The sequence below is a fragment of the Myotis brandtii genome, unplaced genomic scaffold (genome assembly GCF_000412655.1).
Source record: "Myotis brandtii unplaced genomic scaffold, ASM41265v1 scaffold160, whole genome shotgun sequence".
Taxonomy (NCBI): domain Eukaryota; kingdom Metazoa; phylum Chordata; class Mammalia; order Chiroptera; family Vespertilionidae; genus Myotis; species Myotis brandtii.
The window spans coordinates 1,283,324-1,293,960 of NW_005355833.1; the positions used below are offsets into that span (position 1 = coordinate 1,283,324).

Consider the following 10,637-nt stretch of genomic DNA (forward strand, 5'->3'; position numbering starts at 1 on the left):
GTGGGGGGGGGGGGGGGGGGGGGCACGGTCTGATGAAGCGGTGGGTGGGCAGGTACTTGTGAATCTTGACTGGGACTAGTCGGGCTGGGTGCGGGGTTGTGAGTGTCCAGGACCAGGGGAGGGGCCTCACCTGGAAGCCTTTCTGTGTTTGGGATGCAGCTGTTGGCCAAGAGCCATTGAATGGGTGAGGCCAAGCTTAAGCAGCTGGCTGTTGCCACCCTGACATTGTGAGTGCTCGCCTGGCCTGTCTGAATCCTCCCGGCTTACTTACTTGGAATTCCTATCTTCCTGCACATAGGGGTCCATTGCTGTCTTAGGTGAAATTGCCCCCAATGAACCAGAACCTTTTGTTTAGGCACAATAGGAAGTCTGTCCCCTTAGACCCAAAGGAATGCTAATTGGCTGCTTCACTGTCCTCAGGACATGGGTGCCCAGAATATACAGGACACGTTCTTTGTTACTGGTGAGATGGAAAGGGCTTATGTAAGCTTATAAAGCGTTGGTCCAGAAAGAGGCAGAGTGTTTGTCGAATGTTAGAGGTTGGTATCCGGCAAATGCCGAATTTTCTGGGTACAAAGGTAGCTATTTAAATTCATGGTCCTTAATGTCTTCTAAAAATGTAGCTGCTTCCCACCCCTCCCAGCCTCCAGCTCCCCCACGGTGGCTGAACGGAAAGGTTGGAGGAGCCTAAGGGCTTTGGGGCCCCTTTTAAAAATAGGGAAAGAGTTGTAAATGTGGTGAAGACTGAAATGCGAGAACGTTCCTTTCCCAGCCCGTATTGTATGGTATTTCACCAGGAATTGTTGTGAGGTTGGAGCTTGAGCAAGCACCACTTCTCCCGTGTGAATGTCACCCTGTGCATGCTCTGTAATGCCTGTGACACTGTTTTATCTTTCTGGCCTGTGACTCATCACGAAGGAAGTACAAACTATGCAATTAACACAAAACCTCCTTATTTGCCCTCTTCACCTCGCCCCCCACACCCGCCCCCCCAACTCCACGAGTCACGAATGCCTGCCACCATTTTTCTGTAAGTCGTTGGAAACTTTGATGTGTTTTGATAGGATAAGACAGCCAGTCATCCTCTCCTGGTTTCACTCATTTAACCCCAAATGTCTGTGAGAATCTTCTCCAAAAAAAGAAGAAAGAAAACCCCGCTCTGAACGTGCAGCCTGCCCACAGGAAGTGATTCAGGGACTGGATTCATGCAAAGCCGGTGGGGCAGGAGGTGGGAGGCTGGGAACCGGGGCTGGGGAGAGACGGCCCAGAGAGGATACTCAAGCCTTAATGGTTGCTGCTTCGTGGAAGAAAGTGAAAAACAGAGTGACTAAGAGTCTCGTAATAAGAATTGTTTGTGTAGTGATGTGAGCTAACACAGAAGCTCGCTGGCAGATAAGACGAGAGGAACCCTTGTCAGGGGAGGTGAGTTTTTGCTGCTCTGCTCTTTTTACTTTTCGGGAGTGCAAACGTATTTCTAAGTTTCAAGGCTTTCATCAACAGAAGGCTGGGGTCTGTATTTCCACCCCCCTCACCACCTCTAAGCCCGTTTCTTTTCTGCAGAGGGACAGGTCGAAGCCAAGATAATTACCTAACAGTCTCCAAAAGCTCTTTCTTCTCAGCTTCCCCTCCAGGGTTTAGATGGAGCTTCACTGTGTCACAGAGAGAAGGACTGTTTTCGGGCCTGTGGGTTCAGTCTGGCATTTTATTTTGATTCCCCCGCAAATTGAAAATACAAATGAATCCGTTTCCCAAAAGCAATTTGGAAACAGAGAGCCTCTAAGTCAGTGGTTCTCAACCTTCTGGCCCTTAAATACAGTTCCACATGTTGTGACCCAACCATAAAATTATTTTCATTGCTACTTCATAACTGCAATGTTGCTACTGTTATGAATCGTCATGTAAATAAATATCTGATATGCAGGATGGTCTTAGGCGACCCCTGTGAAAGGGTCGTTCGACCGCCAAAGGGGTCGCGACCCACAGGATGAGAACCGCTGCTCTAAGTGTTGGCTGGTGAGCAGCCTCGCTGCCCAGTGGGGCCACGGGGGGCCGGCAGCACCAGAGCAATGAGAAGAGGTGTCACACCTGGATCCATGATTGCATTTCAGACTCCCTGTATTTTATGAGGTGTGCATTGTGGTTGGGGGTTGTGAAAGCTGGGGTGAAGTATGCTTTCTGTCTTAAGCCCATCAGAAGGCTACCAAGAACGGTGAGAATCCTGAACGGGCCAGGAGCGATCTCTTTAAAAACAAATAAACGCACCTGGATCCATGATGGCATTTCAGACTCCCTGTATTTTATGAGGTGTGCTTTGTGGTTGGGGGTTGTGAAAGCTGGGGTGAAGTGTGCTTTCTGTCTTAAGCCCATCAGAAGGCTACCAAGAACGGTGAGAATCCTGAACGGGCCAGGAGCGATCTCTTTAAAAACAAATGAGTAGATGATCTTCAGGCTTCATTCCACTCCCAGTGAATGTCAACTGGCAGAGTGAAACGGCCGTTCAGAAAGTTCTGTGAAGCCTCATAATTGTTCTTTCCCCTTCTTCCATCAACCAGAGACCAGCCCAGGTCTCTGTAGCATCTTCGGTTTCTGGTTTGAAACCTCTGTGATCCTGACACTTGAGAAAAAGCCATGCCCGTCAAATTGGTGTTTGGAGAAAAGAAAAGAGTTTGTGAAACCGAAGCTGTTAAGTAGAAAGCTTGCAAATGAAATCCCCCTCTTCTCTTCCTCCTCCTCCTTCTCCTTTCCCTCCTTCTCCTTCAAGATTTCACTACTTTTCTTTGCAATGGGGAAAAGAGGGGACAGGGACAGCGGTCTCCCCAGAGCCCAAGGAGAATCTCTGATGATTCTAACACAGTGAACCCTGTGTTTTGCATTCATAGGGAACCAGGTCTGGGGTGTAACACCCAGATTCAAGGCCAGGCACTTCTTCTTGCTGTTCTTGGCATCTTTGGGCAAGTCATCCAACGTTCCCTGAATCTTTCACCTGTAAAATGGGAGTAGGGGTACCCAGCCCATAGCATTCCTGTAGCCCGTGAGAAGTACCAGTAAACACCTAACTCTGCGTTATGAATTGCTTCAGTTCTCCCCGACCTCCGCCCACCTCCCCGAACCTTCTCTTTACCCATGGTTCTCAAGGGACCCAGGGGAGTGAGTTTGCCTCTTAGGGGACTTTTTGGCAATATCTGGAGACATTTTAGGTTATGACAACTGGGGGTGGGGCCAATACTGGCATCTGGTGGACAGAGGCCAGGATGCTGCTAACCATCCTACAGCGCACAGGACAGCACCCCCCTCCCAAAGAGTGATCTGGCCCCAAACGTTCTGTTTGCTGCTCTATCAACTAGCTGTCCTGGGTTTTATTTTTGTTTCTTTTTTCTTTTTCTCATTCAAAATAAAAACAAGGTCTGAACGACTTCAAGTGGACCCTTGAGAGCATCTTGCCGCATCCCTTCCTTCTGTGGTTGAGGAGACCGAGACTGATGCGTTAAGAACCTCCAGGTCACCCAGCAAATGAGCTTGGAGCACGAGGCAGCCTCCCAACTGCTATTTCCCTGCAGCTGGGCTTCCCCACTGATGAGCCTGCAAAGTGCGAGTCCACTCTCCCGCCTGGTGAGTCAAGTACGACGAAACATATTCTTTTCTTGGCTGTATTGAATCTTAAAGTTGCCTGAAGGCCTCACGCTTTAGGACGGCAAAAGCACGCTGACGTTGGAGACGTTGCTTTTTATTTAAACACCAACCACCAAAGACAACGTTGAAAGTGTCTGGGAATAGTATTTTCAGCGTACAGCTCAAAGCTCAGTTTCTTTTTATTTTAATATAATTTCAAACCTCAGAAAGTTGCAATGATAGGACAGGAATTACAGTGTACGTTGTCCACCCAGAGGCACCGATTGCTCAGCTCATTTTTGAAAACAGCTTTTGCCGTCCTAAAGCGTGAGGCCTTCAGGCAACTTTAAGATTCAATACAGCCAAGAAAAGAATATGTTTCGTCGTACTTGACTCACCAGGCGGGAGAGTGGACTCGCACTTTGCAGGCTCATCAGTGGGGAAGCCCAGCTGCAGGGAAATAGCAGTTGGGAGGCTGCCTCGTGCTCCAAGCTCATTTGCTGGGTGACCTGGAGGTTCTTAACGCATCAGTCTCGGTCTCCTCAACCACAGAAGGAAGGGATGTGGCAAGATGCTCTCAAGGGTCCACTCGAAGTCGTTCAGACCTTGTTTTTATTTTGAATGAGAAAAAGAAAAAAGAAACAAAAATAAAACCCAGGACAGCTAGTTGATAGAGCAGCAAACAGAACGTTTGGGGCCAGATCACTCTTTGGGAGGGGGGTGCTGTCCTGTGCGCTGTAGGATGGTTAGCAGCATCCTGGCCTCTGTCCACCAGATGCCAGTATTGGCCCCACCCCCAGTTGTCATAACCTAAAATGTCTCCAGATATTGCCAAAAAGTCCCCTAAGAGGCAAACTCACTCCCCTGGGTCCCTTGAGAACCATGGGTAAAGAGAAGGTATGGGGAGGTGGGCGGATGTCTGTCATTCTCCAAAGTGGGTTTTCGGGTGGACTTCCAGTTGCCAGAGCTTCAGCTGAGCAGGACACTGTTCCCTGAACGGGAGGCCTCTGCGGTGTGTCACCTGCAGCCAGGGGGCTGGGCACATAGCCCCCAGCAGGTCTTCTGCTCAGAACAAAGGAAGCTTTGGTTTTGGGCTATGTTTACCCGAAGGAAGTGATCCTGGGTGAACCCCCCAATAAAAACTCTCTCAGCAGGAGAGTTTTCAGGGCTTTTCTGTTTGCTGCTCTATCAACTAGCTGTCCTGGGCTGTCCATGGCCTGGAGGACTGGAGGCACCTTCTGAAACTTGCATATTAAGGTGCAGAAGAGAGAGCGATATCTCAGGACAGACCACCACTGCTCAGAGGCCAAGTGGAACCCATATAAGCGGCCTTTTAAAGTCTCCAGCAGAATTTGTTCTGCCTTCTTAGAAGGCTTGATGAGTGCACACCTAACTCAAGCTTGAAGTCGTTAAGACCTTGTTTTTATTTTGAATGAGAAAAAGAAAAAAGAAACAAAAATAAAACCCACATAAAATACAAAGCTCAGGGAGAGTGGAGTGCAAAGATTTTCTTGTGGGTCTGTGAGCACGGGCTAGCAGGCTAGCTTGCTTGTTGTCCAAGGGGAAGAGGTGAGGACTCATCCCACTGATGTGGGAGCGAAGTATAGGCATTCAGAGCAGATGGACCTGCCAGCTGCAGTCTGCATGCTCCGGGAAGTATGGGCAGGAGTATGGCTTTGTAGTAGTAGTTGGTTATCTGACCCAAGATGGGGAATAACCCCCTTTTCTTACACCAACATATAGCAGATACTAGGGGAAAAGTAAAGATAAAGAATAAATTGAATTTGAAATGGATGCCAGAGATTTGGTTTGATATTGATAACATATTGAGTTATCAATATGCTACTTGGGCCACTTCAAGAAATTAACATTAGTTGAGCATTTGGGTATAAGTTCATATTTGATGCAAATTGACTCCGAAAGCCTATAGGGAGGTTGTTCTCTAGAAATAAAAACGATGTCCTTCTGAAATGGTCAAGTCATATCATGGTATTCTAGTCACGGTCAGGAAATAGCATGATTGCCATTTACAGTTAGGGAAGAGTGAGTCACAAAGCCTGCCTTCACTTTAGATGAACTCTGGGCCTTTGCAAAGTTGGGTGACCTTTCAGACACTTTATTTCTCCATCAGTAAAACTTGCAAGTTTATTGGAAAGACTGGTGGTGGAGTCAGTGTAGCAGTCAGCTAGTGTTGGGTAACAAACCACCCCAAAACAATGATGGTTTACGCTGACTCATGCTTCTGTGGCTCACCTGGGCGTGGCCCTTTGCTGCAGGATTGGCTCAGTCTCTTCCAGCTGTGTTGGTTCCTAGGCTCAGGCTGAGGGGCAGCAGCTGCTCCAGAAAGGCCCTTCCCATGGTGAGGGCAGAGGTGGTGCAAGAGGGCAAGCAGAAACACACGATGGTACTTTACCCTCCTGCTGATGTTTCATGGACCAAAGCAATAGCCTAGCCCAGTGGTCGGCAAACTGCGGCCCCCTGAGAGTGGCTTTTCCACAAAATACCATGTGTGGGTGCACACGTACAATGCAATTGAAACTTCGTGGCCACACTCAAGGGGCCAAAGAGCCGCATGTGGCTCGAGAGCCGCAGTTTGCCAACCACTGGCCTAGCCCAAAGTCAAGGAACAAGGACATACACTCCACCCATGGTAGGAGGAGCAGCAAAGCCATCCAGCAAAGGGCAAGGGTACAGAGAAGGTGGCTAATTCCACCTACTGCAGACATCAAGTGGCCAGCACAGGGCCTGGCATAGCGTGGCAGTAACTTCTGCCCACTGCTGTTACTACTACTCAAAATAGGACAAGAGAAAGCTTGTTTCTGAAAGAAGCTAGAAATTTTCGCATTGGATGTGCGCTAAATAAAACCAGTTTCAGTGGAAATACGATAGTGTTGACAAATTTACTTTTTGTTCACTTCTTTGACTCAGGTAACCGGCGCAGTGCCTGGGATATGATAGGTGTTCAAACTATTTGATGATTGCTAAGAGGCCCACTCCCTGATAGGGATGCAGCGTGGGGTAGCAGAAAAAGTACTGCTCATCCCACTCCTCACCCTCCATTTCTCAGCACTGGTCTGGGTTTCAATTCTGGCCCTGCCTTTCACAAGTTATTTGACCTTGGGCAAGCCCCTTAAGTTCTCTGCGCTTGGTGAGGGCAGGATATACTGGGCTTTGTCAGTTTTGTATTCTCACACGATAGCTGTGTGCCTGGCACATGGTTCGTGCTGAATAGATCTTTGTGTGTTTCTGGAGCTTATGTTCTCTGCTTCCACTCTTCTCCCTAACCCCCATGTCCAAATCCACCAGCATTCACTTTGGCCTCCAGATGGCTGTGGGGAGATGGTCACTGGCAACAGAGGACACGAGTGGCATGCGGCAGGAGGTGGGCCCAGCCCTGTCCTCTCCCCCCAGGGAGCCTCTGGCAGGCTTCCCCTCACTGTTGGCTTTGGACTCCCGCATGTCCACATCCTTGGCTGTGGCTTCCACCACCATTTTGGGATACTTTATGGGTCCCACTTGGAGCCAATGGGAGGAAACCTAATTTCCTGCCACAGGAAATGGTTCAGCTGGTGAAGAATATATTTAAGGATTAAAACCTCTGTCAAAGGAGCTGGAGGGAGTTGCTGGAGAAAGACTTTCGGGGGGTCTCTCGTCAGGAAGCCAGGGTGTGAGAAGAGATCTGTGTCACAGATGGGGAGGAGGCGAAGGCAGGTTCCTGGGACTGTCTGGGCCCAGCAGCTGGTCTTGGGCCACAAGAAAGGCTGGGTCAGGAGAGCGGGTCACAAAGGGATCCTTTCCTGCAACCAAGCATGTTATGGTAACATCAGCTCAGAACGAGGACCTATTTACTGGATTAACTTAAAATAGGCCTGGTGCCCTCTGAGGCTCGTGAGGGTGTGTAACGGACACATCAGCTAAATTAAATCCAGCAGCTGAAACTCCCCATTTGCTAGTATTACTTTGGGAAGCATCGGCGTGTGTTTTGAGCGGGACAGGGGAGAAGGAGGACTACAGCGTTGGCTCTGGGCAGCCCAGGCTAAACCAAGAGGAGTTGTCGCTGATGCATTGGGAGTGAATGAGATGCCATCCATGTCATGAGTTAGGGATTGTATGGCCCAGAAGCAGGGGCATGGACCGGATGACTTCTGGAAAATACTGCCCCGCCAGCCCAGGGGTCATGTGCTTGTGAGCTGGAGAGCATGCCTGTCTCCCTGTCCTCCGTTGGGTCCAGCCTGGCCGCCAGGAGCGCCGGCCTCCCCCTCGGGCCTTGTGCAGACTGCCCTGTGATCCTGGTCAAATGACTTTGTTGCTCTTGGTGTGTTTTTATAGTTGGGTTGGTTGTTTTCTTAATATTGAGTTTATAGAGTCCTTTATTTCAGACATAGGACCTCGATCAGATAGGTACTTTGCAAATGTTTTCTCCCAATTTGTGTCTTGTCTTTTTAGGCTCTTAACAGTAACTTTCAAAGACCAGAAGCTTACATTTTGATAAAGTCAAATTTATCAGCTTTTAAAAATGGAATGTGTTTCTGGTGTGATAGCTAAGCAGTGTTTGCCTATCGCAAGGTCACAGAGCATGTCTCCTGTTTCCTTCTAGACGTTGCCTTGTGCTAGGCTTCCTATTAGGATCCACTTCAGCGCATTTTTGTATTGGGGGCCAGTGTAGATGGAAGTTCATTTTCCTTGCATTTGGATACCCAACTCTCCTTGGCGCCATTTATAGAAAAGACTGCCCTTTCTCTTTGTCTTTAGACCTTTGTCCAAAATCAGTTGTCCAGATATATGTGACTATTTCTGGACTTTCTTAGGTTCCATCATCTGTTTCTCAGGGGATTTGTTTGTTTGTTTTTTGTCATGACCACACTGCCTTGATTACTGTAGCTCCCTTGTTTTTTAAAAAATTAATTATATTATCAAAATAATTTAATGTAAATAATAGTTTAAGAATTCAAAAAGTCCTTGACTTGATTCTTTCTTGCATTTTTTAATTTATATTCTTTTTTGTTTCCAAGAGGTTTTATTTTTTAATAGTCTATAAAGGTTCCTATTTTAGGATTGCAATATCCCATTTCCCTGAGAGTAGTATTTGTTTTGTTTTATTTACCTTGGAAGTTTCCTCTTTCTTGCCTCAGACTTGCCTTTCCCCTCCCTCCTTATTTCTTCCTCTGTGCCTCCTGTTAGTGGCTTTCTTTAAAATGCTGGGTTTGGGCTGTGCATTCATATTTAAGAGCGAGGCAATGAAAACACATGAAATGCTCCAGCCTGGTGGGCTACACTGTATAGGGGGAGTTGGCAGGTATAGGGTCATTTTGTTGGGGTGGGGGTGTCCCCAAATGTCAGATTGCAGGTCCCTTGTGGGCTGAGCTGTTTAATTTCTTCACCAGAGGAGGTGGGGACACGGACCATTCGTCACTGTTCTGGGTCCCAAGTGAGCAAGGGAGCCTCCAGGAATCCTCATCCCAGCCCTCATCTGACCTTCATCCCAAGCTGTGCCCTGGTGGCCCCATCCAGAGCCCCCTCTCCAGTTTATTTTCTGCAGAGAGCAAACCTGCCTCTCGCAGGATCAGGGAGGCCCTGTTTGTGGGGGCTTGGAAATGGGGGACGGGATCTGACTGCCTCTTCTATAAGCTTTCAACCCATCCTCCTGTTTTCAGCCTCATCCTGCGAAGTGTGTGGTGCCTTCAACTCCCTAGTCCCGGGTTCTGAGGCGCCAATGGAATCACTTTTGTTGGCTTCCTCTGATAGGTTCGTGGTTTCAGCTCTCTCCACTCTGCTGTCTGTTCCTATTCGGCCATCTGCTTTCCACTTTGTTCTGCTATTTTCCTACTTATTGTTTGGGGCAGAACAGAGATAAATGCATCTATTCAGTTTGTTTTATTTGACCTGAAGGACATTTCTTACCCTCGTCCCCCCTTCTTCAGCCTCCCCTTCCTCCCCCATCCATCCTTCCTCTCTGCGTCCCTCCTCTCTCCCTCCCCTCCACCACCTTCTTCTATCCTTTCCCCTTCCCCTGTACCCCTCCCCTTTAACCCCCCTTTTCTGTTCTCCTCCTTCCCTCCTCTTTGCCTGGAGCTTTCTGTGACATAGTTGTTCCAATAGACAGCCAAGCTCTTCAGGCCCTGAGGGAACAGCCCACATAACATAGAAAGGATTGGATGAGGAGCCAGGAAACGGAAGTTCTCTGCCTACGGATCTGATACCCTTCTGTCCTCTCGCACCCCCTTCTTGACCCTCTCTTTCATCCCTCAACTACAAAAACCCACGACGACCACATCACAGCCCACCTCCCACTCAGACCTTGGCCTCAGTCACCTTCATCGTGTCCACTGGCTGCCCATTTCTGCCTGCTCCTCACAGAGTGCCCATAAGTCCCATTTACTCAGGCAAACGGGTGCCCTCTGTCACATGGGGACAGGGAGGGAGAGCTCGCAAATGCCTCTTGGCCAGCCCCGCCCAGCTGTAGAAAAGCTGTGCCCACTACCCTTTCCCCGGTGCCACACAGAGTAGGTGTTCATAGAATACGTGTTACTCTTGTGTGTGTGACTAGACTCCCTTTACCTGTGTGGGACTAGACATCACCTGAAGCCTCCTGCCCTCCGGAAGCCACCTGCCTGCCCACCTGCTCTTGGCTGATGGTGCCCCGGCCAGTCCTGAGCTCCCCAGTCCCGACCCCTGCCCCACGTGCTTGTCATGCAGTTACCTGGGATTTTATAAAGAGGAGGGTTCTGATTTAGTCGGTTGGGTAGGCTCTACCTTTTACACGAGCTTCCGTGGACCCGACCTGCTGGTCCCGGACCACACTTGGGCCTGGCCTGAGGGGAGGGGTCCCAGCTGCTCGGAGGCCGAGTCACCACGGAGGACGTGGTTTGACAGGGACAGGGCACTGGGTGAGTGTGGAGAGCGATGAGAGCCGTGCTGTGTGCTTGGTCACCCGTGCACATACCTAAAGAGCTCATTTTCTTGTTCATCCCTGGCCCCCGCCCACCTCCCCTGGCTCCTGGACCTGTGCAGACCGGGGCTCCAGTGCC

General features: G+C 49.3%; 1 protein-coding gene across 3 annotated transcripts in view; it reads left to right on the forward strand.

Annotated features, from left to right (window-relative positions):
* The window catches only part of SMAD3 (SMAD family member 3), a 116,753-nt gene that overhangs the window by 78,781 nt on the left and 27,335 nt on the right, over window positions 1-10,637 (forward strand). Inside the window, exon 1 of one of the 3 annotated variants that reach the window (XM_005862079.2) lies at window positions 1,352-1,422. The exons of the other annotated variants lie outside the window; for them this stretch is intronic. The gene's annotated coding sequence lies outside the window, so the exon portion shown is untranslated. Of the gene's footprint in view, window positions 1-1,351; window positions 1,423-10,637 lie in introns of those variants that run through there. 3 annotated transcript variants of the gene reach the window in all.